Raw genomic sequence first — 6,000 nt, forward strand, 5'->3', positions numbered from 1 at the left:
TACGGTTTCGCGGGAAACCAGGTAGAGGTGCGCGGACACTTAGAGCTGAGGAGCACCTTTACGAATGGTATCGCGTCACGTACGGAGAGCATTAGGTACCTTGTCGTCAATGCCTCCTCTGCTTATAACATGATGTTGGGTAGACCTACGTTGAATAGGTTAGGGGCGATGTCGTCGACGAGGCACATGAAGATGAAGCTTCCTGACTTGGCAGAAAAGGTGATTACCATCAAGTCAGATTAGAAAGAGGCCAAGAGATGTTACGAGAACAGTCTCAAAACAAAGAGAGGAGTATGCATGGTCACTACTAGACCACCGTACACAGAGGAGGTCCCCCAACCCGAGGTCAGTTGCACCGAAACCGCCTGGACTAAAGCAGAAATTGACCGCGAGAAGATAGCCCAGGAGAGCAGACATGATCCGTTTGGCGACCCTGGGGAAAGAGAGATTGAAGGGAAGGTCTCCAAGCTTATCTACACCCCCGATCAAAAGGCGTAGGATCTGAATGCAAAGGTCTGACCTGTCCACCAAAGGGCGAAGGAAGGACACCTAATTAACTTAGAAGGTTTGTTCGAAAAGATAGCTGAGTACAAGCTAAAACCGGACCCCGAGAAGTGTGTGTTCGAAATAGAACCAGGGAAGTTTCTAGGTTCCTTGCTCACTGAGCGTGGTATGAAGACAAACCCAGAAAGGCACGCATTGGCGAGGCGCATGTCTGTCTTGTCTGGATTTGCACCAGTTGGAGGAGGGGGCGGCCTTCCTTACCAAGAGTGTAAAAAGGGGTTCATCAGGTTGAAGGAGTACTTAGCCAACCCTCTAGTTATGTGCAAACCACAGCCAAGCACATCATTTAGTTTGTGTCTAGTGGTGATCGATCAGGCGATCAGTTTAGTCCTTGTGCAGAAACAGGACCAGTTTCAAAAACTCATATGCATAGTGGGCAGAGTACGCCAAGGACCTGAAGAAAGACACCAGGTACCGGAGAAGGCAGCCCCATTGGTTTCACGTCACGTCTCCCCCTATGGACTAGTTCTTTCAGAGTAACAGAGATCCTCGGGAATAAAGCATGCAGACTTGAGACGCTAAAACGAGGCCCGATTCCTCGCACATGGAATGCGACCGGCTTCAAGTTTTATTTCAGTTAAGCAGTAACGTTGTACATGGTACTAGGGGACACTCTTTTTCCCTTATAAGGGTTTTATAATGAGGTCACCAAATAAAATTCGATTGAAATATTTTCTCGAGTTATGTACAATTCAGTTAAGAACTAGTTTTCCTTGCGTTAGAAGTCTTGTGAGCGGAGAGGTAGGTTCGTAAGAGTCGAGTGAAAGCGCCAAGGTTGAGCGAAATAGTTCGCCAGATAAATCCTCCTCGCTTTTGAGCGAAGCCGAGTTCAGTTAAGAACTTGTTTTCCTTACGTTAAAAGTCGTGTGAGCGGAAAGATAGGTTCGTAAGAGAACACCTCCCCTCTCGAGTGAAAGCGCCAAGGTTGAACGAAATAGTTCACCAGATAAATCCCCCTCGCCCTTGAATGAAGCTGTACCATCCCGTATCTGGGCGTTGACAAAGTCTAGGTCAAAGTCAACGTCGGGGGTCAAAGTCAACGTAAGGCGTCGCCTCTGTGAAGAGACGCCAAGTGCCAGCGTCGCCAAGAGGAAGCGTCACCAAGGTAAGGCGTCGCCTAGGTGAAGGCATCGCCCAGTTAAGGCATCGCCCAAATAGGGCGTCGCCAAGGTCAAATGTCACAAAGGCGAGGCGATCACAGTGTGGCTCCCCGATACCCATGGGTAAGAAAGACCATGGAGGGAGCGACGCTGTGGGAAGGCCTCAAATCCCGATAATCCGGGGCAGTAATAAAGAAAAGAGAAAGGTGGCTTCAAGGCCATAGTGATAGCGCGAGTGTAGGGCAGCCTGACTCGTGAAGTGCCCCTGCCGCCCCAGAGACGCCCTTGGGATAGATACGACTCAGGAGGAGGGTCACGCCCAGTGTAGCCAGGTGCAGGGTACGAGAGGAAGGCAGATACGCTCTCAAAGTGAGTGACTAGATGTTTAGGAGCATGAGTTGGCACCCAAAAAGTCACCCCTTGCGCAGTTGCACTCCCAAGCAGGAGGACTCACACGAAGAAACGCCCCCAGATGGGGTCATGGCGCTGTGAGGCCCTCCACGTGTACAGCAACCAGGTCAGGATAGAAATGCCATTTTGTCAGGTACAAGGTAATTAAGGTTATTTAATACAGTTTTCGTTTCGAGTGTTTAAGGTACTATAAATGCTCCTCAGCGGTTTAAACGTCTTAAATGCGCTGAACGTTTCATAATTCAATGCGCTTTAAGACGCTTTAAATGCTAGGGTAGTTTAAATAGCGCCTCGAATGTTGGGAACGGGGTTCGAACTTTTGGCAAATTTTCCTGAAACTCTCTAGTTTCTTGCATGAGCCTTGAGGTTATGCACAAGGGACTAGGGAAAGATCTTTGCCAGAACGAGAAAGTATACACTAGACACAGTTCCTTTTTTCCACCTTCAGAGTGCCATACACGGTGCTCCGATACGGAGGTGCATAGTTTTGGTGTTTCTTGCTGGCTGACTTGAGCGTCGGAGTGCAAACGGCCGCTAGGGCGCCCTTTTGTCCTTCTTTGCAGGAACCCACAGGTAACCAGTGGGAAGGAGTCCCTAGCTGACGGTTGAGGTCGCGCACGAAGACGTCCCAGGCCAACCGGACGGAACAGAAGATGAGGTCAGTTAAGGACTTGTTTTCCTTGTGTTAGATGTCTTGTGAGCGAAGAGGTAGTTTCATAGAGAACACCTCCCCTCTCATGTGAAAGCGCCAAGGTTGAACGAAATAATTCCCCAAATAAATCCTCCTCGCCCTTGAGCGAAGCTGAGGTCAGTTGAGAGTTTGTTTCCCTTGCGTTAGAGACCTCGTGAGTGAAGAGGTAGGTTCGTATAAGAACACATCCCCTTTCGAGTGAGAGCGCCAAGGAGAAACAACCTAGTTCACAGTTAAACCCCCTCCTTACAGTGAGGGCATGGTATCAAAGAACGCTAGAAGAAACATCACGGTGCCAGCCACCACGAGTTAGCAGTTGAGTGAGTTAAAGAGCAGTTTTCAGTTTAAGGAAATAAAAGTAGCTATACGTCCGAGAAAGTAAAGTTACATGCGAATGATAAACTGTTTGTCTGACAACCAAATACAAGTTAAGGAAGAATCCTTGGAACGATGTGCCCGTTTACAACACGGCTTGATACCGCGAAGGGTGAAGCGTCCATCTCGGGGTGCACATAGGCAACCTGAGCGAGGGCATCCTTGAACCCCACGTCGTAAGCATCAACAACATCTCCGGTCAGCACAGCCTCGGCTTCTTCGAACCTCTTGGCTTGTTGGAGGAGCTCGGCCTCCACACGACCCAGTTGCACTTCCCGGTTAATGGATATTTTTTCAAGCCCCGCCATTTTGGCTTTGAATGCCTCAGCAGCCTCTTCCAGCTCAAAGACCCAGATTCGCAGGGGCAGGATTCTTGCCTCCAGCTCGACAACCTCTTGGCACTTGACATGAAGTTGTTTAGAGAGCAGCGGGCAGCAAACGAACGAGTCAACATGGTCGTTTCTTCCTTAGTCTTGGCCTCTACCAGCGCCACCCTCGCTTCAGGCCTAGTTATGAGGGCATTGGACTAAGCAAGAAGAGCCCCAAAGTTGAAGCCCAGCCTTTCCCTCGCAGCGGCCTCATCTGAGTCCACTGTCACCTCTAGTTGGAAGCCTTTAAGGGCATGATGTAGGACAGTGGGCATTTTGGGGGCAGGTGGAGTCACAGAAGCACTCGTTCCGCCAGCGAAGAGGTCAGGGAAAGAGGGAACGCTTGGCGTTTGGTCACGGGGCGATGCCGAGCGACCGGCAGTAAAGGAATGGGAGGTCGTCGTAGTCGTAGGCCTAAGCCTCTTAGAGATTGGCCCCTCAGCGGAGTCCTCATCAAATTCGATCTCCGCTACCTTTTCGCAAGAAAATAGAGCGGGAGACCCTTGGGCGAGTTAGGATACCAGCCAGCTTGGCCCGTTTCTCCTCATTCATAACCATCCATGTGTGCAAATTTCAGAATACAAGAGGTTGGGAAACACAGGGATAAAACATGCGAATACACAAGGGCAGAGTGCGCAAACATAACAGTATGATAACAGGAATCAACTCCTCAAGAGTCTTGGGTTTCTTGAACCCTATCGAATGAGGGAAACCCGGAAAGAAAAATAGAACAGAGGACAACTGAAATGCAAAAAGTTAAACAGCCTCAGGCAGTTATCAAGCATCAGAATTAATAGATAAGTGTGATCAACAGTCAAAGTTCGTACCTTTTGATCTGATAGGATGAGGATGAGGATGCTGAAGTTTGTAGGAAAAACGCAAGAGTGCTCTAGGAAGAAGACGAAGTAATGAAGAGTGTTTCAGAGAATGATGGAAGTTTTTCGCGTCGGTTGACCGGGATCGTCTTTGCCCGTGGCTTGTCCTCGCAAGCTAGGGCACCTTCGTTATGCTCCGTTCGTGATACCTGAAAAGAAGTGAACAAAGGGGCGCCCTCGCGGCCGTTTGCACTCCGACGATCAAGTCAGCTAGCGAGAAACATCAAAGGTGACACACCCTCTGAAGGTGGTCGAAAGTAACTGTGCTGGAATACTAAAACTGGGTTGCCCTAATTGCCTTGTGTTCACAGTGGGTGCGCCGCAAAAGCAAATAGGGTTTGTGTTCTGTGTAGGCTCCGAGAATTAGGTCAAATCTCGGTCCCCCTTCCAAACGTCCCAAGGTCCCCTTTTATACACCTTTCGCATTTAAAACGCGTTAAAGCGCATTGAAAGCATATAAAAATATTCCTTGGAACGTTTGAATCTTAACTGAATTAGTGAGTACCTTGGCAGACTTTCACTGAAACATTTAATGAGCACGTGCTAATTGCCACGTGTCCTTCTGACTTGATCATAACTCTGTGCGGAGGGCCTCACAACGTCGTAACCCAGCTTAGGGTTAATCCATTGTGTGAGTCCTCCTTCCTTGAAGTGCATCTGGCGCGTGAGGTGACTTTCTGGGTGCCAACTCATGCACTCTAAGCTCGAGTCACTTGCCCTGGGGGTGTATCTACCTTTCTCTCGTACCACGCACATGGTTCTCCCTAGGTCGTGGCCCTCTCAAGGGTCGTATCTGTCCCAGGGTCTCCCAGCAGTGGCGTGGATACTTCACGAGTCAGGTTACCCCTTACTAGTACTAGAACTTATGGCCCTGAGGCCACCTTTCTTTTTTCTTTGTTACTGTTCTAAACTATCGAGACCCGAAGCCTCCTTGCGATGTCTTAGCATGGTGCTTTGTCTTGGCGACGCCTTAACCCGGCGACACCTTTACTTGGCGATGCTTTAACCTAGCGACGCATTAACCCGGCGATGCCTCAGGTGATCAATCCGTTGACTTTCTTCCTTGGGTCCCACGAGGGGCCCTTCCACCCTTTGACTTTGACCTTTGGTCAACGCCCGGGGACGGGACAGTACAAAAGTGATTGGACGCGCGCATTTTTTAACAGTTAAAGTAAACAAAGAAGCGTAAGCGGCGTTAAGCCCTAGTCGTTGATCAAAACACGTGTGCGCAGGTGAGACAGGCTCAGAAAGACGTCACTTTGGTGCAGTATTCACGTCCTGTCATACAGAGCCACGTAGGTCACCAAAGGCAAAGACTTAGTCTCTTTGTTGAACAAGTTACAACTCAAGACTGGGGGCTTGTGTACCGACCAGTTCTCGAACGTCATTGACCACTGTTAATATTGGTGCCACGTAAGCAGGGTCCCACAACAAGCGTGGACCAGTATCTTGCAAAGCACGTGCGCCAAGGAACCAAAGAGTGGTCAGACATCAGTCACTAGGATGTACCAACGTGCCACTAGACAGTGTAGAGAGGTCGGACATCGGGACCCGAACAGCAGAGCTGGGCCAGGAGAGGTGGATCCCAAACCACACACCAGTTATCAAGCCTGGGT

Source organism: Phaseolus vulgaris, chromosome 4 (genome assembly GCF_000499845.2).
Source record: "Phaseolus vulgaris cultivar G19833 chromosome 4, P. vulgaris v2.0, whole genome shotgun sequence".
NCBI classification, from domain to species: Eukaryota; Viridiplantae; Streptophyta; class Magnoliopsida; order Fabales; family Fabaceae; genus Phaseolus; species Phaseolus vulgaris.